The sequence below is a fragment of the Microcebus murinus genome, chromosome 16, assembly GCF_040939455.1.
Source record: "Microcebus murinus isolate Inina chromosome 16, M.murinus_Inina_mat1.0, whole genome shotgun sequence".
In the NCBI taxonomy this organism is placed as follows: Eukaryota; Metazoa; Chordata; class Mammalia; order Primates; family Cheirogaleidae; genus Microcebus; species Microcebus murinus.
Genome location: NC_134119.1, coordinates 13,382,055 through 13,406,197, shown reverse-complemented (window position 1 = coordinate 13,406,197; position 24,143 = coordinate 13,382,055). Strand labels below are relative to the sequence as shown.

Here is a 24,143-nt window from a genome sequence, read left to right as displayed (position 1 = left end):
ACTCGGGACATTTATTATTAATACGATACTACTACCCCACATTCACTCCATATCTGAATTTTCCCAGTGTCTCAATAATGTCTTTTTAAATCAGTCTAGATGCATTCCACCTTCTTGACACAGAAACACCTGATTGTCCTTTCGGGAAACTCCTTCCCCACTCGGTGCACCTGGCCCAGGGGGAGCTCAGCCCAAGCCCCCGGGCAGGGCGTGCACAGCGCCGCCCTGGTGGCAGTGATTGGTTCAGGGATGGGCACATGACCCAAGCTGGGCCAATCAGAGTAATAGCTTTAGCAGGTGCTATTAGGAAACAGGTACCCTCTCACCGCGAGGTGGAGGAGCAGGTGCGGTCGGATCGAAGGCTCTGGGAGCCATCTTTGCCAACAGCTTGCGGGAGAGGCTGCCTGAACATGAAGTCAACATCAGGGAAAGCGAAACTGAGAGAGAGAGAAAGAGGACAGAGAGAGGTAATAACTTTATTATTTTTAAATCCCTTGATCAATCTATGTCTGAAGTTAACTACCCCTCAGGTTTCCAGTCATGTGAGTCAATATGTTCCCTTTTTAATTTAAGCCAAGTTGAGCTAAATTTCCTGTTATTTGCAACAGAAAGGGCCCTGACTCATACAGGCATCTTCCAGGGAGAGAGAATGACTTACTGTAAATCCTTGCCACGGACACTCATTTGTTTGCTTGCTACGAGAAAGCAGGACTGATATTCTTAGAAATCAGAGTTGGTTTTGGCCCTCTGTTTGTAAGAGTCTGAGAGATGATGGAGCAAAAACTCTCGCCCTCTTACCTTCCATAACGGGTCGGCTCATCCCCTGGAGTTTCATCAGGTTTCAATTGTGACACTTACTATTGCTACAATGGGTAAGTCATTTAACCTCTCTAAGCATCCGTTTCCTCATTTATAAGATGGATATATTATTAAGACATCAAGTTAAGAGGAGAGTAAAATAAGATAATGTATGTTAAGCACAGGGAAAGTACTGGGTATACAGTAAGAGCTCAAGGAAGTACAGCCATTTGGCCAGGTGTGGTGGCTTATGCCTATAATCCCAGCGCTTTGGGAAGCCAAGGCAGAAGGATTACTTGAAGCCAGGAGTTCAAGACCATCCTGGGCATCATAGCAAGACCCCATCTCTACAAAAAATAAAAAGAAATTAGCCGGGCATGGTGACGCATGCCTGTAGCCCCACATACTCACAAGGCGGAGGCGGGAGGATTGCTTGAGCCCAGGAGTTCAAAGCTGCAGTGAGCTATGATGATGCCACTGCACTCCAGCCTGGGCGACAGAGCAAGACCCTGTCTCTAAAAAATAAAATAAAAATAGCCATTCATAACTGTTATTAGATGAAGGGCCTACTCCGTGCGCAATATTGTACAAGGATCTTGCAGAGATCCACAGGAAGTAGTATCAAGCAGGCCCACCTGGGTAGCTCAGACATCCTCGGGGGAGGAAAGGCTTGATCAGGCCTTTAAGGACCAAAATTTTAAAAAATGTAAGTAAACAAATAGAAGAGGGCTTCCTACACAAAATGGGCAGAAACACAGATCAATAATAGTAATAGTCAGCATTTATTGAGCACTTACTGTGTGCCAGGTGTGGTCACATGTCAACTTGTGTGTCACGATGGGCAGTTTCGCAGATAAGGACACAGAAGCACAGAAAGGTCAAACCATTTGCTCAAGGTCGCTTTGATCCTAAGTTGGGGAGCCAGGACTCCGAGCCCAGGTGTCTGGATCCAGAGCAAACATTCTTAACCGCCCTGCTAGTGCTGCTATTTCCAATAAAAAATAGGTGATAACACAACAGCAATTACTGAGGCCCCATGGCTATGGGCAGACACAAAACTCAAATGATAAGGATTTAAAAGAAAAGGCACAAAGATCACCCGTCCAGCCAGGACTCGGGCCCAGGTCTGCTGGTGTCCGGCCCTGTGGGATTGAATGCTTTGTTCTCTGAGGGTGGCCAGCACCAGACACAGGACCCCGGGAGGGGCAGGCGGTGGGCCAGCTGGGGGAGGGGTGGCGAGCACGCCAGGCAGCTGGTGGCCTTGGGGCTGTGGCCAGCTGTCTCCCGCTGACCAGGCCTGAGCACCCCTAGGCTTCTCCCGGGCAAGACCCCAACAGCTGTCAGAGGGGACAGGGCCTGCCCTATGCGGGTGACCTGCGGGGCAAAGCCTTGACCCCGGGGTGAAAGGTTTGCCCACCAGCCCCTCAGCCTCGTGACTGCCATCTGTCTTACCACCTGGAGGTGCCATTTCGGGTTGTTCCCTTTGGCATAAATGGGGAAACAACTACAGAATAAACAGTGGGAGACGTGCAAGACACCCCCCTTTCCGAAGCCCGAGCCAGCAGAGGGGGAGGGTGCATTGACCGAGAAGGCCGTTCCGGGGGTGCAAGCAAGGAGCTCCACGTGCTGGGGTGCCGTGGGAAGGGCTGTGTCTTGAAATCCCACAGACCCGGGTTCAAATCCTGGCTCTGCCCCTAAGAGCAGCCTGACCTCAGGCAAGTCACCCACCCCGTCTCGTATCTCCTCTGTAAAATGGGCACAGCCCGCTCCCCACAGGAGCTGGAAGGATTCAATGAGATGGCTTAGGTTACCCCCAAGGCCCAGCAGAGGGTGAAGCTGCCAAAGATAGAACCAAACTGCTAAGTCAAGTCCTGGCTCTGCCTCGCCATGGCCGTGTGGCTGGGAGCAGCCTTCTTCATCTTGCCGGGGCTCAGTTTCTAAATCTGTAAAATAGGGGTTAGAAGATCTGTCCGACAAGGCTGTGGTGAGAAATTCAATGCATTAGTCTGTGTAACACTGCTAAGAGGGGCAGGTGATCACAGTGGTTGAGAATACAGGCTCTGCCACTACCAGCTGTGTGACGTTGGGCAGGTTACTTCCCCTCTCTGTGCCTCAGTTTCCTCATTTGTATCATGGAAATATTCATAGCCCCTGGGCAGGTTACTTCCCCTCTCTGTGCCTCAGTTTCCTCATTTGTATCATGGAAATATACATAGCCCCTGCTTCAAAGGCTTGTCCTAAGGATTAGGTGAAATACTCTAACAGCCCTTGGAGCTTAGCAGGTGGTGAGTACATGACAGACAATGGTTCTTAATGTTACAAAAGTGCTCCTCGATCATAAAGTGATTGTTACTAGTCCTCATTAGTAACGTTTTTTCCATTACTAATGTGCCTCTCCAAGGGGTGAGTAGCGGACAATAAAAGGAACAGTACCATTTTATAGCAGAAAGACCATCTTAGGGAAAAGATGAGAGATGGGGTAAGGTGTCCCCTGACATTTAAGGACATTTTTTATGTAGCCCTGTAGTGGGTGAACCCAGCCCCAAAAGGGACCATGTTAAGGGTCCCCGACAGCCAGCTGTGCAGACATTACTTGCCGAGCAGCCAAGCTGGAATCACAGGCCCAGACATGGAGCAGGGCCCCCTGGGTTTGTGTCCACTCTCTGACACTAGCTGTGGCCTTGGGCAAGGCAAGCTGCTTACCCTCTCCAAGCCAGGTTCCTTGCTCTGTTAAATGAGGACACCCACAGACCCACCTCAGAAGGAGGAACCCCTGAGTTAATCCAGGTAGAACAGTGGCTCTCAACCAGGACTTTGCCCCCTGGGGGGACATTTGACAGCATCTGCAGACATTCTTGGTTGCCACAACTGGAGCGGAGGTGTGCTGCAGGCATCTGGTGGGTGGAGGCCAGAGATGCTGCTAAATATCCTAAAATGCACAGGACAATCCCCACGACAAAGAATGGTCCACTCTGAATGTCAGCAGTGTCCATAGAAACCCTGACATAGAGTATTGGCTTTAGCACAGTGCCAGTAAAAGTAAGTGCTCATGTTTGTTGAATGACTAAATGAACTTGCTCTCTCCAAGTCTTAGCTTCTCCTGGCATGGGGAGCATATGTATACCTCCCAGACTTGTCATGAGATTTAATGAGAAAAATACACTAACGCACCTGCCAGCCTGAGGGCCTCTCTGGGGCCTGGGAGCTGTTGTTGGCTATTGAATGAATACTATAGCAAGAGGGCACAGGGAGTCTCAGATCTGGGATTCGGGCAGGAAAGTTCACCCAGAAGGCTCATGGGGTCCTCATTTTACAGATGAGGGAACCGGCTTGGAGAGGGTAAGTGGCTTGCCTTGCCCAGGGTCACACAGATAGTGTCAGCATGTATGTCTTGCAGCTCAAACTGTTTTCTCCCCGAAGGATTGCAAGCATGACATAGGCCCAAACAAAAGGGAATGCAGCAAAGTGTGCAGAAGGGAGCTAGAAGCCACGTGGCCGCTGGTGCTCCCTCCTCACTTATTTCCAAAACTGTAAGAATTTTAAGGGAAACTTAATCCATGCGTTGTTGCCTCATTTGTGTGTAATTCATCAAAATGCTGTTCTGTAAAAGAACCTCTCAGTGGCCGGAATCCCTCTGAACACTTTATTTTTATCTGTTCCTGGACTCTCTCTTTTTTTCCATCTCTCCCTCTCTCGCCCTTTCCTTCTCTTTAAAAAGATGTCTTTTCCCCCAAGTGCAGGAAGTTGGCTTGTGCCAAAAACGAGCAGGGTAGGTGCCGAAGTCTCCTGGGGCTAGCCTGTCGCCTCCCAACCCCGGACCCTGCGCGGGCTCCGGGCGCGACTAAAATCTGCGCCCTGTTCTGTCGCCTCTGGCCGGCTCCTCGGAGCCCCAGGAGTGGCCGAGACGGCGGAGGGCAAGTGTGCGCCTGGTTGCTCTGGGACGGGGGATGCTGTCATCCGTAGGGTCAGGCAGGAGTGGTCCTGTTGCATTGCCCCGTGCACAGACCCCTGTGTGTGATGGGAGACGCTTGCTCCAGCCTTGAGGACAAGGGTCAGGTGGGGGACAGGTCCCTTCCCGTGGTGGGCATCTCTGGCTCCGTGGCAGGTTTGGCAGGGCTGCGCCGGCTTCAGGGCAGCTGCAGCCTTGGTCTCCTCTCCAGGGCGGTGGGAACAAGGAGGGGGTCTGGTCGGAGTGCCGGGATGAGGACTCCGTGAGGAGGAGGACGCCGAGGGGCTCCTGGCACTTGTGGCAAGTGCTCAGGGCACTTTCTGAACCTCACTGCCTTCATCTCCAAGCTGGGGAGAAAAAGATCATCCGCTTACAGCGTTGTTGGGAGGATTCAGCAAGCGCTTAGCTATAAAGCCCCCCGGCAGGACTTGGCACATAGTGAGGGTTCCGGAAATGTCTCTTTTGTTTCTGTCTCACATCTTACCTTCATCGTGCCTGCTGGGCACTGAGAAGGTGTATCAGGTGCAAAAGGAGAAGAGGAGGGTATAAAAGGTGAAGGTGCTACATTTATCACCTCCTGGCAATGCATTCGGTTCTTCAGAAAGAACCTGCCTCCTGCCGTTAGCGGTCCACATAGAAGGTCTCTATTTGGGTGGCCTTGGCCTCTCTGAACCTCAGTTTCCTCGTCCGAGGAATTATAGCACCTATATCATGGCGGTATTGTGGACTCAGATCTTGACCATGGTATCTCCCCTGCCAGGTAAGTGTGGACTCAGATCTTTTATATAAAAAGTGCTTAGAACGGTGCCTGGTATTTCGTGAGTGCTAGTTAAGAGCTTGCCACGTTGAGACAGGCTGGCTGGACCCTCCGTGACCGCCTGACAGATTCGTATTAAGCTTAAGCTCCCTGTTTTTAACCAACTCCAAGACATCTGGGGAAGTGGAGCAACCTCCCCTGCACCTCCGTGTCTGTGTCCTGGGAAAGGGGTTGTTTTGCTGCTGCCAAAATGAAAGGGGCTGGGTGCCCGCAGGTGCCCGCGTGGTGTGTGCGGAGCCCTGCACGGCTGCGGGCTGCTGGGAACGCTGTTCCCAAACTCCACGTTCCCCGGTGCTCTTCTGGGACTTGGGAAGCCTGGGTTTGTTTAGATTCTTCCCGACTCGACTCCGGTCATCGTGAGGGCATTTGATGATTTTGGACAGGATCTACCTTTCACCTCTGCGGCCTGCTGGGCCCTTCTGGGCGTGTGGCGGGAAGGGAATGCATCATTGCTCCTATCTGCCGAGTCAGCTTTCGCAGCAAGCTTTAGATGCGACAGTTTCGTGCCCGGGTTAGCTTTCCGGACCCTCAGTGGCACTTGGCTGCAGAGGGTGGAGGTATGGGACAATGCAACCAAGCCATCGGGCTCGGCAAGGCCTCGTGGTGCAGAAGACACTGAGCTGCCTCAGTCTGGCGCGCAGCTTGGCGCCTGGCACCCTGTGTGCCTGGGATGAGGACACGCCCAGAACGCGAGTGGGTCTGGCACGAAGCCCCTAAGCACTCTGTAAGGGTCTTGAGAATAAGTGTTGACCTCCGGATCTGGGTTCTTTCCCAGGGGGAGTGAGAGTCTCCGTGGCCGAGGTCGCCCTCCTCCAGTGCCTGCCTGTATCTGAACTTCCTCCTCTGGACCTCACCCACGGGGTCCCTGCAGGACCATTAGGTCCCCTGCCAAAACTGGCCATCATTTGTGGGGCTGTTCCCTCCCTTCTTCTAGGCTCAAAACCCTGGGAGGTCCTGCCCTTGGAGATGGGGTGCATGGCTTTGTATTTTATTACTATTTATTGTTCTTGTTATTTTAACATTTATGGAGCACGTTTTAGCTGTGAACTCATTTCTTGAGCGTCACTGCGGTCAAATTCTCTCCAGGGTGCTGGGCCAGGGGTTACTTTGATTCTTTTTTTGGCTTTTGCCCTACTTACTTTATTGAAAATATCATTCTGTTTGGGGCTTCCTTTGCTCTAAGGACTTTCCTGGTTACTGCCCTGGGTCTACCCGAGGCCCCTGACCACCACTGTTTGAACGGGAGCCTAGGTATGAGTAAGGCTGTGTAGGCCAGAGGTCAGCAAATATTTTCTGTAAATATTTTAGACTTTGTGTGCCAGATGGTTTCTGTTGTAACTACTCAACTCTGCTGTCATCGCGTGAAACCAGCCATAGACAACACACAAATGGGTAAAACTTTATTTATGATAACAGACAGCAGCCAGAATTTGGCCCATGGGCCATAGTTTACTGACCTCCTAAAGTAGATGATGGGGCTTTGCTCTTATAGGAACTCCTCTTTAGTTTTCCCATAGATCTAAAATGTAAGTCCTTCCTGCCATCGTTTTAGCCTGTTTCTAAACCTTCCTTTGATCCCCTAAGGGGTTGGCAAACTGAGACCCACAGGTCATATCTGGCCAGTTGCCTGTTTTGTAAATAAAGTTTTATTGACACCCACCCACACCCATTCCCTTCTGTATTGTCTATGGCCGCTTTTCTGCTACGATGACAGGGCTGAGTAGTTGCATCAAAGACCTCTTGGCCCTCAAAGCCTAAAATATTTATTATCTAGCCCCTCACCGAAAATTTTCGCTGACCTCTGCCCTAGAGACTTAGAGAATTGCTGGGCGAAAACCAGCCTTTTTTTCCCTATGCATGAAGAGCATTAAAACTAACCCTCCAAACTCATCTTTGTAAGCCTTTCCTCCCAGGTTCTCTTGCTGGTCTTTCAAATAGTTAGATGTTACTCTCTGCAGTCTTAAGTTTTTTCCAAAATTCTAGGCCACTTTTTTCAAACAATTTTTTAGCATGATCATCAGTAAGAAGGATATTTTACATTACACCCCTGTAATGATGTACACAAAGCTACATGCACACACATCCACGCAAAACACATGCGTCACCGAAGGTTTCAAGAAACAATACTTACCCTTACTACACGCAGTAAACTCTCACATTTTCTATTAACACCAATCAGCAAGCACGTGACAATAATTTTAACCAAGGTGAAGACGTGCAGTGGACACAGAGGGCGAACCTGAGCTGTTTGGTGAAGAGCATTATAACTAGCGCATTGGTCTATCCCAGGACTCGGCAAACTTTTCCTGTAAAGGGCCAAAGAGTAAATATTTTTGGCTTCGCTGGCCATACAGCCTCTGTCGCCGCCACTCACCTCTGCTCTTTTAGCGTGAAAACAGCCGTAGACGATGTGTAACCCAATGGGCATAGCATATCTGCGTTCCGATAAAACTTTGTGTATAAAAACAGGCAGTGGTCTGGGTTTGGGCCACAGGCTGTGGGTGGCCAACCTTGGTCTACTCTGTTTCCTTTTTTAAAAACGCTGGTCTGTCGAGTGATTTACATACACTATCTCATTTAATTTTCTCAGAAGTTGCAGGAGGTGGGTGCTCATGTTATTCCCGCTGGACAGATGAGGAAATGGCGGCACAGGGTAGCGTGTCCAATGTCACACAGCTCGTGACTGGTAGAGGCGGGGTTGGAGCCGGCGTCTCTGACTGCAGAGGATGGATGTCTGCCCACGAGGCTGTGCTGCCTCGAGGCTGGGACATGCCACCCGATGCCAGGGACCACTCAAGCATGAGGTCTTTGAGCCCTGTTGGCAATGGCGGCCATGTTTTAAGGGGTCCTCTTGGAAAGGGACCTTATTGTGCTTTATGCAGTGATACCAAACACATCATCCAGCTCCTTTTACAAGAGAATCTGAAGTTAACGGTGAGATTGAGGAGTGGGGAGGGTTTTTTAATGCTTTCGCAACCTTCCTGCTGAGTATGAGAATAAGTCAGGCCAAACCTACTCTCACAGTCAAGACTTCCAGGAATAAATGACAGAAAACCCAATTCAAACTAATTTGGCAAGTAATGGTAATTCAGGGGCTAGAGAAACTGAGAGTCCAGGGTTAGATGCACCTTCAGGTATAGCTGGATCCAGGGCTACTGGTGCAGGCCGGATTCCATTTGCTTTCTGACTCTTGACTTGATTTTGTTCTCCTCCACTTTTTGGCTTTATCCTCAGTCTGCACAGGGAGCTAGATGGTGGGGTAGCTCTGCACCACACTCTAGCAGGCACACAGTAGGTGCTTGGTAAATGTTTATTGAATGAATGGACTGCTCAAGATTGGCTTAAAAGCTTGATACTTTTTGCTTAGGGATTAGGCTGATGAACACTTTAAGACTTGTGCTCGGCTGGGCGCGGTGGCTCACGCCTGTAATCCTAGCACTCTGGGAGGCCGAGGCCGGCAGATTGCTCGAGGTCAGGAGTTCAAAACTAGCCTGAGCAAGAGCGAGACCCCATCTCTACTATAAAGAGGAAGAAATTAATTGGCCAACTAATATATAGAGAAAAAATTAGCCGGGCATGGTGGCGCATGCCTGTAGTCCCAACTACTCAGGAGGCTGAGGCAGGAGGATCGCTTGAGCCCAGGAGTTTGAGGTTGCTGTGAGCTGGGCTGACGCCACGGCACTCACTGTAGCCTGGACAACAAAGCGAGACTCTGTCTCAAAAAAAAAAGACTTGTGCTCACTTGTCTGTGTGTAGCACAGAGGTTAAGAGTGCAAGCGCGTTGCTCCGGCTGCGAGCCCTGGCTGCCACTTGCTCGCTGTGTGACTTTGGGCAAAGGGCCCAACCTCAGTTCTGCATCTGCGACTGCCCTGCGAAGCAGGTAGTGTCCTCCTGTGCGTGTGACACAAGGACAGGGTGACACAAGGAGGCCGAGCTGCGTGTGCAAAGTGAGTCGTGGAGCCGGGTGAGCTCCCAGGCTTTCCGGTTGCAGAGCTCGTGTTTTTCTCCACCTGGCGTGCAAAGTGCCCCACGCGGCGTGAGCGCTCAGAGTGAAAGAGCTGTCGGTGCCTGCTTGTTTAAAGGTGGCAGTGGGACATGGCAAGACTTTCTCCCAGGAGCACCAGGCTTGATGAAGCATGCAGTTGAGTGAGATAAAAAAGAATCATTTTTCCAGAATCTTGGAGAATGGAATTCTTGTTTCCCATCTGCCCCTAATCTGCCATGGGCCCCTCCAGCAATGTGTCCCCTCTCCGACAGACTCGGTTTGCATAACCATCCCCAGGGGTCTCCACAGGTGCCCTTCCAGCCTGACATGTACACATGTATATAGGGACCAGCAGGGCTTGGATAAGGGGAACTCCCAAAACGGGCTTAGAGCAGGGCTTGAGCGTCTTAGCAGTGTTGCCATCTGGGGCCCAGGGATTCTTTGTTGTGGGGCCATCCTGTGCATTGTAGGATGTTTAGCGGCATCTCTGGTCTCTGCTCACCAGATGCCTATAGCAGCATTCACCCAGTTATAACAACCAGAAATGTCTCTGGACATTGCCAAGTGTCCCCAGGGGGGAAGAATCACCCCTGTTAAGAACCACCAACATAGATGCTGAGATCATGGGTAGAATTTTTCCTTCCCTTTTCTTTTCTGTGGTTCCCTTTAATAGGCATGGATTGAGTGAAAAAGTTGAAACAAAAGAAGCTCTCATTAGGAACAACCAAAACCTTCCAGTGAATTCTCAGTATACTTAGCCTTACCGGAGCCTGCAAGGCCCTATGTTCTCTGGCCCTTGGCTACTTTTTGGACATGTTCTCCTATTCCTCTGGCCCTTACTCACCACATTGGAACCACACTATTATTATTCTTTCTGTTCTTCAGACACATCCGGCTCATTTCGACCTCAGGGCCTTTGCATGTGCTGCTCTGCTTGTGCTGTTTCCTGCTTCCTCTTCACGTTACTTGCTCGTCCACTTCAAGTGTCTGCTCAAATGTCACCTCCTCTAAGAGGCCTTCCCTGGTAACCCTGTCACGAGTATTTACGTGTCCCTTTATTTGTTGTCCATCTCCCCCCACTAGAGTGTCATCTCCAGGAGGGCTAAGACTTCGTATGATTTACTATCCCACCCCCAATCCTAGAACAATGTTTGGCACAACGTAAAAGCTCCATAAACCCTGTGGAAGGAGGAGGGGAAGAGAGAGGGAGGAAGGAAAAGGGAGCAATTGAGAGAAATAAAATCAGTAAATTCGGGAGCTTACGGTAAAGGAGCCATCTCTCAGCCCTCACAGCTGTGTTTCTCCCCAAACTCCACCTCATTTTGACCTGTGGTTTATGGACACAAAGTTTGTGTAGCAAACAGGCTCCTGGCAGCTCACTGGCTTTGCGGGAACACGTCCATTCGGTTTTTATGCTGCTATGGTCCACAAATGCCACGCTGGTGAGTGGCCCGTGTTAAAAAGGAAGCCACAACGTGGACAGACGCTCCTTGCTCTGCGATGACGATCAGAGACGCCCCGTGTGTGGTTCCGCAGACGCCAGGAAGCACGGAGAGCCACCTCGCCGATGGCCTCGCTCTGGCCTGAACAGAGCTGTGAGTCACGTCAACCCTGACCCGGATCCGAGGGGAAATGGGTTCTGATAACACTCGGGTCTTACGACGAGGCGTGTGCGGTGCCCAGGGGAGGCTGGGCTGGTGGTTTCTGCAGCCGAAAAGTTTTGGCAGAGGACTTACTCTAGGTTTTTTGTTTATTTGTTTGCCTTGCTTTTGAGCGTGTGGAAGCAGCACTCCCAGTACCTGCGGTCATTCCAAAAGGTCAGGAGGGAATGTCAACCGTCCTGCGGGCGTTTGCTCAGCTTGAGTTGATTTCCTGGTACTTGCTGGGTGAGCAGAGGCAGATGAGTTTTCCTTTTCTTTTCTCCTCTCTTCATTCTTTTGCTGCATTTTTCATTTTCTTCAACATGTAGTCATGCAGTCATTATTCATTTAAGGAGCACCTACTCTGTGTCCCTCACACCTGGCGTTTAAGGGAGTCTGAAGAGGTGTACAAACCACTCTCAACAAATGCCATCTCACCAGCAGCCTTTATGCAATCTTGGGTTCAAGTTTCTTGTGAATTTTTTCTTATATTGGTTTTATTTTTAATTACAAAGATAATTAATGTGGTTGTCATAAAACATTAAAATGACACTGAAGTGTACCAGTGTAAAAAGTGGATCTCTTCTGACATAACCACCGTTAACTGTTAGAAATGTACTCTTGCAGATGTGTTTTAATACACAAATTGTCCTACAAATTCATATCATTTTCTTTTTACAAAAACGGGATCAGACTTTATACACTGCAACTTACTATTTGCACTTTTATGTTGTGACCGTCTTTCCATGTTAGCACACCTAGATCTTATATGCCTTATATCTTATATGCCTTATAATCTTCAATTTTTCCTATGTTGCTCATCTAGTACAGGGATTGGCAAACATTTTCTGCAAAGGGCCAGGTAGTAAATCTTTATGGCTTTGTAGGTCACACATCTCCATTGCAACTACTCCACTCTGCCGTTGTACAATGAAGGCAGCCACAGACAGTATGTAAACAAAGGGCACAGCTGTGTGCCAATAAAACTTTATTTACAAAATCAGGCAATGCACCAGAGTTGGCCTTCTGGCCATCATCTGCCAATCCCTGAACTTTCTGTCTTCCACATTTTCCTCCATGCTCTTGTGTTCCTAAACACACGTATTTAGTGTTGATGTTTGGTTTGGGTTTTGTGTGGGGACAGGTCATGGGAAGAATCACTGTTTTTTAAAATAATATATTATGCCTGCTTAAAATTTTATTTTTTCTGCTTAATGATATTCAGGGAATTGCTTCCAGAACAACTAGTATAACCCTTACGTATTGCTTTCAATGATGGCATAAAATTCTATCAAATGAACAGATTATTTGTGTTGGTTAAAGTAATGCTAGCTGCTGTAACAAATAACCCTGTAGTCTCAGGGCTTAACACAACCACAGTTGATTTCTCACCTAAAGCCAATAACAGTGTTGCTTGTAGATGGATGTCCTTCATGTGGTCCCCCAGGGACCCAGGCTCCTGCCATTGTGTAGCTCTTTCTCCCTCCAGTGCCTGAAAGGCAAGTCCAGTCAGCAGGCAGGTGAGAAAGAAGGATGCCCCAGGGTGAGAGGTCTTTATGGGCCAGGTGTACACACCATGCACATCCCTTCTGCTCATGGCCCATCGGCCAGAACTCAGTCAACGGCTGCACCTACCTGCAAGGGAGGCTAGGAAAAACAGTCTGGATCTACGTTTAGGAAGAACAAGAGCTAGATTTGGGTGAGCACATGAGCATCTCCGCCTCTAGAATTAAGTGACTTAATGGAGGCAAAGCAATTACAAAAGGGCCTGGTGTGTAGGAAGCACTCCACTATTACATTATATACATTATATACCCTGATGTGATCGCTACACATTGCATGCCCATACCAAAATATCACACCGTATCCCATAAATACATACAATTAGTATGTGTCAATTAAAAGCTTTTTTCTTTAAAGCTTGCTCTAGTCAACATGGGTGCAGGCACCTTCCTCAACCCTGGGGGGAAAGGCAGAGGGACATAAAGAAATCTAAGATGCTTTCCCTTCAGTTTGCTTAATGCCTGACAAAATCTGGTGTCACAGTGTGAGCATATATCACCTCTTCCATGAAGCCTCCCCTGATTCCTCCAGGCAGAGTGGGCGAGGGCTTCCTCTGGGCCCCACAGTGCCTGACCTGACCTCACTGCATCCTACCGTGCGGCGGCAAAGTCTGATTTTCCCTTTACAAGCCTGCAGCAGATGCTGTCACCTGCCCACTCTTGCCACTTCAGTGCACAGCTGGACTGAGGGTTTCCAGCTGCCAACAGCTGCACCCTTTGCCTGAGGGCCTTCTCTGGCCACCAGAGGACCCGCTTTGCCTGCCTGCTGCATTGCAAGTCAGGAGGGCCAGGGAATGAATGCCTCTGTCCCTCTACCCCAACCCTGCCCCATTCGGCCTGCAGCCAATGCCTGACGGGGGTGGGTGTGTAGATACCCCAGCCCACCATTGCCATGTCGCCCCCACCACAACGCTGCCCCCGTGGGATGACTCTGAGCTGTGTGTCTACACGGGCTCCCACCGTGCTCCAGCAGCACTGAGCACCACTTGCCCACAGTGGTCACCTGCCTGATGACACGCCCTGTGTTGGTCCCTCCCCTTTCTCTTCCCACTTCCTCAGTCCCCTACTGGTGCTGCCCAGGATCCTCTCCCGGATAAGCCACTTGCCCTGGAATCCTCTCAGCGTCTGCTTCCAGGGAACCCACACCAAGTGGGGGTCCTCTCTCGTCCTTCCTGGGGGCGAGAGCCGTGTCTGTCTGTCTCTGTTCCCCGGAACCCAGCACGGGAGCTAGCGCAGAGCAGGTGCTCACATCGGTCCGTCACTGAAAGCGAAGTTCTCACAGGAGTTAGGTGATATCTCACCGTGGCTTTGATTTGCATTTCCCTGATGATTAGAGATGTCGAGCATTTTTTCACATGTTTGTTGGCCATTAGTCTTTCTACTTTTGAAAAGCTTCTGTTCATGTCTTTTGCCCATTTTTTTATTGGGGTTGTTTGCTTTTTTTTTCTTGCTATTTTTGTTGAGTTCTTTATAGATTCTGGTTATTAGCCCTTTATGGGATGTATGGCATGCAAATATTTTCTCCCATTCTGGCTTTTATCAAAAAGTCCCAAAACAAAAGATGCCGGCATGGATGTGCAGAGAAAGAACACTTATGCATGCACTGTTGGTGGGACTGCAGACTAATACAACCTCTGTAGAAAGCAGTATGGAGATTCCTCAAAGAACTAAAAGTAGACCTATCATTTAATCTAGCAATCCCACTATTGCACATTTACCCAAAGGGAAAAAAAAGTCATTTTATTAAAAAAAGACACTTGCCCTAGAATGTTTATTGCAGCACAATTCCAAAGATGTGGAAACAACCCAACTGCCCATCAATAAGTGAGTGGATTAATAAAATATGGTATATGTATACCATGGAGTACTACTCAGCCATAAAAAATGGGGAAGTAATGCCTCTTCTATTATCCTGGGTGGAACTAGAGACTGTTCTTCTAAGTGAAGTATCGCAAGAATGGAAAAACAAAGACCACATGTACTCACTATTAAAGTGGAACCATTTGATCAACACTTATATGCACAGATGGAAGTAAAACTCAACGGAAATCCAGCAGGTGGGGGGAGGGGTTGGGTAAATGCACACGTAACAGGTACAACGCACACAGTCTGAGACATGGGCACTTATAACATTGACTCAAACCGTGCAAAAGGAAGACATATAACCAAAACATTTGTAGCCCCATAACATTCTGAAATAAAAAAAAAAGAACGAGAAATTCTTTGAGCAGCTGCAGCATGCTTGGCACTGAGCTAAGCCCTAGGAACACCGTGACAAACACAGCCGACAAAGTCCCTGCCCTCATGAGCTGAGATTCTAGAACGGCAATGAAACAAATAAATACCTAAGCTAAGTTTAGATTGTTTTAGTGCTCTAGACAAAATAAGTCAGTGATGTGCTAGGGCTAGGGTCCTCACTGGTCCTCACTCATACTCACTGGGGACATTTTTTAAGAGGTTGATGTTCAGGCCTTGCCCCCAGAAATGTCTGATTCGGTTGGTCTAAAGTGGGCCCAAGCATATGTATTTAAAAACAATCCTCCCAAGGTGATTCCAGTGAAATATGTAGAGAAAGCCTGAGGGGGCTCGGGGATGAAGGTGAGATTGGGCAGGCGGGAGGTAGACTTTGGCTAAGACAGGTGGACAAGCAGGAAGAATGTTCCAGGCAGAGGGAGTTGCATGTGCAAAGGCCCGGTGCCAAGAGGGACTGGGAGGCAGGGGTTCTGCAGGACCAGAACTTGGGCTGCCAGGATGAGGGGAGGGGGAGATGGGCTGAGGGGCTGTGGATCCGGGGACTAGGAGCTCTGAAAGCAGTGTGGTTCGGACTGCAGGTCTGATGCATCAGCGTGTCGTGAAATCAATTTGGTGAGCCCCAGCTGGCACCGAGGGGAAAAAAAGAATAGGATTGAAAATACCAGAGGGTGTTGAACATGAGGTCAGTGTGGTGTTTTGAGACTTTTATTTCAAGTTTTATAAAGGTGTACACTACACTGCATTGTAAAATGTGTTTCTTTCTGCGGGTCTCAAAGAATTAATTGGAAAGCCACTGTTTTTAGTCCCTGTGAAAGTTTGGAATTTCGCCCAAGGGCGGTGGGGAGCCATTAAAGAGGTTTTAGTGGGAGCATGACAAGGTCAGATGTATGTTTAAAAATCTCACTCCAGGAGTGTGGAGGACAGATTGGGGGGGCGGGGAGGCAGGCGGTAGAGGCAGGAGGCGCCTCAGCAGGCTGCAGGGGATAGTCGTGGGGGTGACACCTGCCACGCACAGGGCTGCAGGTGACTGCTGAAGGTGTGTGTGAGCCAGCGGGAAGTGGGGCGCCTGGGAGGTTAAAAGGTTAAGTTTCAGGTTTGGCTTCTAATCCCTCTCTGGGGTGACCCCCAACTTGTCACCTGTCCTGCAGCACAGGTATCTCAGGCATGGTAGACAGCGGGCTCTGACTTCCTCTTTGCCAGACACTCTGATAAATGCCTCCAAGTATTAACTCGTTCACCCCTAACAACCACGCCATTGATAGCTATAGTTATCATGCCCATTTTGTAGATAAGGGGGCCCCAGAGAGGATAAGTGGCTTGCCCAAGGTCACAGCCATCATCGGTGGCATAGCTGGGCTCCAGCCAGGCAGTGCAGCGTCACTCTGTTCTGCAGCATCGGCAGCAGCTTGAATTTAGGGAATAATAATGAGCAGCCAGGTGCGGTGGCTCACGCCCGTAATCCCAGCACTTTGGGAGGATGAGGCAGGAGGATCATTTGAGGCCGGGAGTTTGAGACCAGCCTGAGCAACATAGTGAGATTCCATCTCTAAAAATATAAAAAATTAGTCAAGCATGGTGGCACACGCTTGTGGTCCCAGCTACTCAGGAGGCTGAGGCAAGAGGATCGCTGGAGCCCAGGAGTTTGAGGCTGCAGCGAGCTATGATGATGCCACGGCACTGCAGCCTGGGTGACAGAGTGAGACTCCATCTCTGTAAAATAATAATAATAGTAATAGACCAAATGTTGTGAAGATTCGGTGAGTGAATAATACACTTAGAGCATTGAGTGACTGGATGGGACCCAGGAAGTGCTAGAAAAATGACAGTTATCTGGGCTACAACCGTTCCCTAACTTGCTATAACAAGTAGCAGAGCAGAGTTCAAATCTACAGAACGGTGAACAGAACGGTGGCGGAACTACCAGGGCTCGAATCTGCATCTGCCACTTACTCCCCGGGTTGCTGGAATGTGGTGTCAGTGTTGACTCTTGTCACTTGGTCCTCTGTGTCAAGTACTTGGGACCGAGCCTGACCTGTAGTGGTGGCCCCTTTCTAGGCGTGAGCGAGTGATCCTGCTGCTCAAGGTCAAACGGGAACACAGGTGCCAAGGCCGGGGTCCAGACCCACAGCCAGCTTGCCCCTGAGCGACTGAAGCCCAGTTTGAATGGGGCCAAGACATCAAGTTTGGTGTCTCCCCGGCCCTTAAGTCCTTAATTTCTTCTACCCACTTCTGACCTCCAGCAGTGGACCCCAACCAGAGCTCCCGGCCCTGGGGGACATCAGGGTCACGGGCACCCAGAGCACAGACCCCCCTAGCCTGGCTGCAGGGGCCAGCGCTGGGAAGTCACAGCCCCCAAGTGGCCCCATGCCACTGCGGAGTCTGACCTAAGCGTGCCTTCTCGGAGAACTGTTTTCCTTGGCGTGGGGTGGAGACAGGTGACCCCACCTGGTTGGTTCGGGCCCAGGCTTGTTCGGCTCCCAGACGCTCTGGGGCGAGGTTGGCGCGGCCCTGGCTGCTTGGCTTCCACCCGCCGTGCCGCCCCGCGAGTGCGAGGCGCCCTTTGTAGAGTGTGTTTGTCCAGTCAAGGCTGACGGACTTCCCCAGCCAACGTCTGTTGACTCTGCGGGAGGCTCTGGCGACCGGGCTGCTGCGGATGTCTCTGTCCCTCCTCGTGGCCTCTCTGGGCTGCAGAGCCACGGGGGGCGGGGGGCCGGCTGTGCCCGCAGAACCCCGAGTCTGAGCAGCTGGTGCCGGGTGGGCCGCGACCAGGCAAGGGAAGGGATTGGAATTCCATGGTGTGGCACTGACGGCCTTGGAGAACTTTAAAATGCAGCATATGAACAACGTGTTCTGGACAGCCAGGATATGAGCAAGGCAGCCTCTTACAGTCCTCTGCATGTCATTCATTCATTCATTCATTCAACAGATATTTATTCAGTACATATTCTGTTCCAGGCACTGTTCTAGACCCAAGGGATAGAGCAGGAACAATCTAGTTATAATCTCTATCCCCATGGAGTGCACAAAGGTCTCGAGCAACAGTGTCCAATAAAAATGTCATATGCATTAAAAATGTGAACCACAAGGCCGGGCGCGGTGGCTCACGCCTGTAATCCTAGCACTTTGGGAGGCCGAGGCGGGCGGATTGCTCAAGGTCAGGAGTTCGAAACCAGCCTGAGCGAGACCCCATCTCTACCAAAAATAGAAATAAATTAATTGACCAACTAAAAATATATATACAAAAAATTAGCTGGGCATGGTGGCGCATGCCTGTAGTCCCAGCTACTCGGGAGGCTGAGGCAGTAGGATCGCTGAGCCCCGGAGATTGAGGTTGCTGTGAGCCAGGCTGACGCCACGGCACTCACTCTAGCCTGGGCAACAAAGTGAGACTCTGTCTCAAAAAAAAAAATGTGAACCACATATGTAGTTAAAAATGTTCTAAGCTACGTTAAAAATGTTTTTTAAAAACATTTTATTTAACACATGTTAAAAATATTATTTCAATATATAATCAGTATTTTTAAGATTACTAATGCATTATTTTACCTTTTTTTCCTACTGAGACTTTGAGAGCTGGTGTGTGTCTGAACATGTCTCAGTTTGGACTAGCCGCATTTCCAGCCATGCGTGGCTCACAGCTACTAGATAGTGTGAAGAGAGACAGCATTTTACAGCTCAGTACTCGGCCATTAGTTCCAATGGTAAGATATGCCACACATGACAAGTTCAGGGTGTAGTGAAAACTAATCCAGTAGGGGAGGGTGGTGATGGCAGTAGTGATATCAAGGAAGGCTTCCTGGAGGCAGTGACTTTGTGATATTTATGCAGAGACGTAAAGGTGGAGGAAGGGATGGGCATCAAGGGCAGATGGAATAGCTGTGCCTGGACCCCGAGGTGGCAAGGAGCTTACTGCTTTTAAGGGACAGAAAACAGTAGAATGCTGGTGTCACCATAGGATGGAGTAGTGAGGGATGTGATGGGAGCGGTTAGCAGGAGCCAGGACAAGTGAGGCACCTGGCAGAGCTGCTGGTGCAGAGCAGCAGTGACAGCTGGCACTGGGAGAGTCGGCTGCTGCTGGCACGGTGACTTCACACATCCGGAAGACTGGCTTGGCCTGATGTACTGGGCGCCCCAGCACAGCCCCTGCTGGTGGCATAGCCAGCAGCCATTGTCCCTCCTCCCAGGCCAACAGAAGCCCAGTCTTGCTTGGCTGGCCACGTGCTCAGCCCAGAGGCTGAGTGGCTTAGACTAAGCGGCTTTGCCTGCGACTGGTCTCAGCATGACCACGAGACCCAGGTCTGCCCGATGAGACGTCGGGCGTCTCCTGGAGGATGCTGGTGGATTCGTCCCTCCGAGATAAGATGAAGGGGGCACGTGAGGGAAGCCCCGTTTCTGCTGCCGTCCTTCCTGCTTTGGGCAGGGCCACGGCAAGTTGTGTTTCTTGGCGCTGTGGCCTAAGACATCTTGTGAGTAGGGAGAGGCCGCTGAGGGCCATGACGTTGGTGACCTACCTGGCCCGCCGTTGCCGACGTCTCAGCAGTCGCCATGATGCAGGTCTGTGCACTTGACCGTGGCGGCCGTCGCGTGGGACGAGCCCAAGAATAGCAGACGTTTCCCTGGCACTTACTGTCTGCCAGGCACGCCTCAAAGCCCGTTCTCTCACTTCGTCCTTGCACACGTCTCTGAGGTTGGCGCCTCTCTCGCCCCCGTTGCCACGTCCTTAGCCACCATGCGATACTGCCTCTCCGTGTTTGCCCGTGGGTTCAGAAAGTCTGTTTCCCCCCGGAACAGCATTCGTCTAACATTGGGTTTCTCAACCTCAGCACTTGGGACATTTTGGGCTGGATGATTCTTTGTCGTGGGGCTGTCCTGTGAGTTTTAGGATATTTAGCAGCAGCCCCAGACTCTATCCGCTAGATGCCAGTGGCACCCTCCCGCAACTGTGACAACCAAAATTGTCTCCAGACATGACCAGGTGTCCCCTGGAGAACAAAACCACTCCCCACTTCTCTAAAGAATGTATTATCACCAGTTACCTGGGTACCTGTGTCCTTGTGCAGGGCATTTAACCTTTGTGAGCCTCAGTTTCCTCCTCTGTCAAATGGGGGGACGCTATTACTTACCTCATGGTTTATTTTGAAGATTAAATGAGCCAATATAGGTAAAGCAGCTAACAGTGCTGGGCGTATGGGTGTAACGAGCACTTACTGAGTGTGAAGACTGGGTTAAGATGGCTCTATTTCTTGTCTTCAGCTAACAGGAACTACCAGCTGGGCTTTTTACCAGCAAAAGTGAATTCCATGAGCTACAGTGAAATCTACTAGGATATTAGCTCTGGAAGTTAAGGGCGGCTCCATCTGTCTTCCCCCACCCCACTGGACTGCAAGGAATTAAATCAGTGGTGGCGCACAGTAGGTTCTCTGTGGTGTTTGTTGAATGGTTAAGTTACTTAAATCCTTATGATTATCTACACAACTTTTTTTTTTTTTTTAGATTTGTTACTCCCTTTCTTCCCGTCTTTGTTTTTACTGTTTGTCTTGTGTGTTTGCTTTTTAATTATGTTCTTTAGTGTGTTTTTTGTTTTGTTACTTTGTTTTTACAATGGCTTTGTTTTTACTGCTCTGGAAATGCCAGACCCTGGGAATTCAACAGCATTTGGAGCTAACGCTGGGCTAGCCTAAGTTGGGAGCCTCAAATCTATTTTAGTAATTCCCTTGGCCTGTTTCACCCCCATAATGCACTCTTCTGGAGTTTGTTTAATTTTTCCCATCAGGTTCTGGCTGGATGTTGAACCTGGCCAAGGGGCGTGCTCAAGGTTGTTGAGTATAGGCTTCCTTTAGAATTTGAAGTCTGTCCCGCCTTTGTGTACAAACATCACTGTGATAGAATTTGTTTTAAATGTAGAGGGGCAGGGAAAGGCAGAGGTCCTACGTGTTCCCTGAAACATAACCCTATAGCTAAAACTGTGCTGGACCATGGAAGTTACCTATGTGTTCCCATCTCTAAGGCCACTTTTATAAAATGTATCTCGTGTTCATCCATCAAACCCTCTGATCTGAAGCATGTTGAAAAACAGATCAACTCAGAGAGTCTTTGTCTGACATGCTAAATTTGCAGACCCTAACTGCAGTTCTTTGGGAAGTCAGTACCAAGACTGTCGTAGTTAAGCACGACTGAAGCACAGAGAAAGCGTTTACTAAAATCCAGAGTGCATCTGAGCTGGTCTTTTTCTCAAGCGGTCGCCATTCTGAAAGTTCCTCTGTTTCCGTTTCTCTACTCGCCTCTGCTGTAGAAATTAGAGTTTTCTTCTTGCTTGAGTGTGTATATAAATAGAGGAGAGGTTCTCAAAGAGGGTCTTTTTTGATCCCCAGGGGACATTTGGCAAGGCCTGGAGACATTTTTGGTTGTTAGAACTGAGAGAGAGGACAGCTACTTACTGGTAACCAGGGTGGAGAGGGGCCTGGGATTTCTGCTAAACAACCCAGGGTCCACAGGTCAGTCGGAACCACAAGGACTCACCCAGCCCAAAAATCTCAGTAGTGCTGAGGTTGAGAAATCCTGAGATAGACAGATGCTCATTGCATTATTGATTAAAATAGAAAAAAAAAACCCACCTGTAAATAACCTGAATACCCAGTTAGGGAAAGTTTAAATAAACTTTGGTACATCATTTCAGTGGAATATTATACAGCTATTAAAAAGAACCCGGTGGTTTTATATATACTGATGTTGAAAATTGTCCACTGTGTATTTTTTAATGAGAATAAAAACATACACAGCAGAGTGTTTGTTAAACTAATATCTGTTTTTGGTGATATTAAGACATTTTGTAGACATGATAATGGTATTATGGCTATGTTTTCAAAAGCATTTTGTTTTTAGAGGTTCATACCAAAATATTTACAAATGAAATGGTATTATGGGATTTGCTTTAAAGAGAAAGACTTACTTTCAGGGGTCATTTTTATAGTTTGTTACTAGAGAAGTTTCTTTGAGCATGCATAGCTCTGGACACCATGAGGAGAAGGCACAGTGTTCTCTCCTGAGCATAAAACTGGCTCTTGGTGTTGCTTTGCTGCAAATTTGCCATTAATGATCATTCTTCTTTTCCATCACGAGAGTAAGAGGGAGAGGACATAGTCTAAGTGGTTCCCATTAAAAATAAAAATATTGGCCAGGCAAGGTGGCTCATGCCTGTAATCCTAGCACTCAGGGAGGCCAAGGCGAGAAGATCGCTTGAGGTCAGGAATTTGAGACCAGCCTGAGCAAGAGCAAGACCCTGTCTCTACTAAAAATAGAAAAAATTAGCTGGGCATGGTGGTATGCACCTGTAGTCCCAGCTACTCGGGAGGCTGAGGCAGGAGGATCACTTGAGCCCAGGAGTTTGAGGTTGCTGTGAGTGAGGCTAATGCCATGGCACTCTAGCCCAGGCAACAGAGCAAGACTCTGTCTCAAATAATAATAATAATAAAATAAAATAAAATACTATGACAGGGAGAAGCAGATAAGGTGGAGATGGGGCAGGATTGGCCATGGATTGATTTTTGTTGGGGTTAAGTGATGAGTTTAGGGAAGTTCATTAGATGATGAGTCTGGGTACTTTTGTGTATGTTTGGAATTCCCCATAATATAAAGTTTCTAAACACACATGCGCACACGCACACACACGCACACATAAATGCACTGAAGAAAATCTGTAGAAGGTAATAGATGATAGATGGATAGATGGATACAGACAGACAGATGCAGATCAGGTTCTGTGTAACAGAGAAGTTAAATAGTAGCGGTATAACCTAGAAGTTTATTTCTCTCTCATCTGGGAGCCCGAGACTGACACAACAGCCGTGCTCTGCAAAGTCACCAGCAGCCCAGGTTCCTCCCATCTTGTTTCATCATCGTTAAGATGCTGCCCTCTTCCTCATTGTCCGAGACAGCTCTCCGTCATATTGCATTTTATCAAGGAGGAGTGGAGAAAGGGGAAGAAGGCTCACCCCATTCCTTTAAGGACATGATCTGCATGTTGCACGGGTCACTTTTGATTCCACCATATTGCCTATACTTAGTCACATGGCCACGCCCCAACTGCAAGGAAGGCTGGGAAATGTAGCCTTTAGCCACATGCCCTGCTAAGAAGTTCTTTTATTATAAAAGCAAAGGAGAAGAGAAAGAATAATGGGAATCACCTAACAATCTCTACCATAGTGTGCCTCAAACTGTGAATGATGATTAATGCAGATCAGTGGGAATATGGGAAGTTTATCTTTTTACATTGTATGTTGCTCTGATCGGCTCTTTTGCCATGAGTATATATTTACTTTTGTGAAAAATAACCAAATATAAAAATTTCTATTCATAAATGTGAGATCTTTATACACAATGCTGTGAGGTTATATAGTGTCTTTTTTGATATTCACTTCACTGATATTTATGCACTGACTATTTAGGGTCAGTTACAATTGCTGTACTAGATGCTAAGGACACAGCAGGGAAAAAGACAGGCAAAGCTCGCCCTCAGATAGTGAACAAATAAATATGCAGTACATTTTAAGATAGTGGACAGAATTGTAAATACAAGTAAAGCAGATCATGGGATAGAAAGTGGGAGGATGTTTAGGGGGATTGGGGATGGGTTTGATAATGTGATCAAGAAAGACATCTCTGAGGAGGTGACATTTAAGAAAATACCTGAATGAAGTGGTGCAGGAAGGAGCCAGGTGGAAGAGGATTTGTGGTGGAGGGAACAGCACTATGAGGTGGGAACCAACTCACTGGGTTGGAATAATGGCCAAAAGGGTAATGTCCCTGCAGGGGAGGGCAAAAGGGCAGAACTTCTAGGAGTAAGATTGGAGGGGTGGACAGGGCCTTTTGGAGTAGGTGTTATATTTGGCCATTTGAGTATTATTGTAAGTCGTTATGGTCAAAAGGTGTTTTTCCTAATTATTTTTAATTATTTTCAAAATAATTAGGAAATGTGGAATGTGGAAAAACATTCCATTGGCACAGCGGCTTGGGGTGAAATGAGATCTGTGTCTTGTTCCAGCTCTGCCTGTCATTAGCTGTGGGGCCTGAGGAAACGTAATTTCATTTGTTGGCTCTCAGTTTCATCACCGCTAAGGTGAGGAGAGTTCACTCTGTGTCC

General features: G+C 48.7%; 1 protein-coding gene and 1 non-coding gene across 2 annotated transcripts in view; both read left to right on the top strand.

Moving 5' to 3' along the window:
- Positions 1-260: 260 nt before the first annotated feature.
- Positions 261-24,143, top strand: part of EYA2 (EYA transcriptional coactivator and phosphatase 2) — a 188,333-nt gene continuing 164,450 nt past the window's right edge. The window contains exon 1 of the mRNA XM_012743007.3: positions 261-467. The gene's annotated coding sequence lies outside the window, so the exon portion shown is untranslated. The remainder of the gene's footprint in view (positions 468-24,143) is intronic.
- On the top strand, positions 21,945-22,154 carry LOC142861416 (small nucleolar RNA U3). Its single transcript, XR_012912653.1, has one exon. It is a non-coding gene; the product is annotated as a small nucleolar RNA U3 (small nucleolar RNA).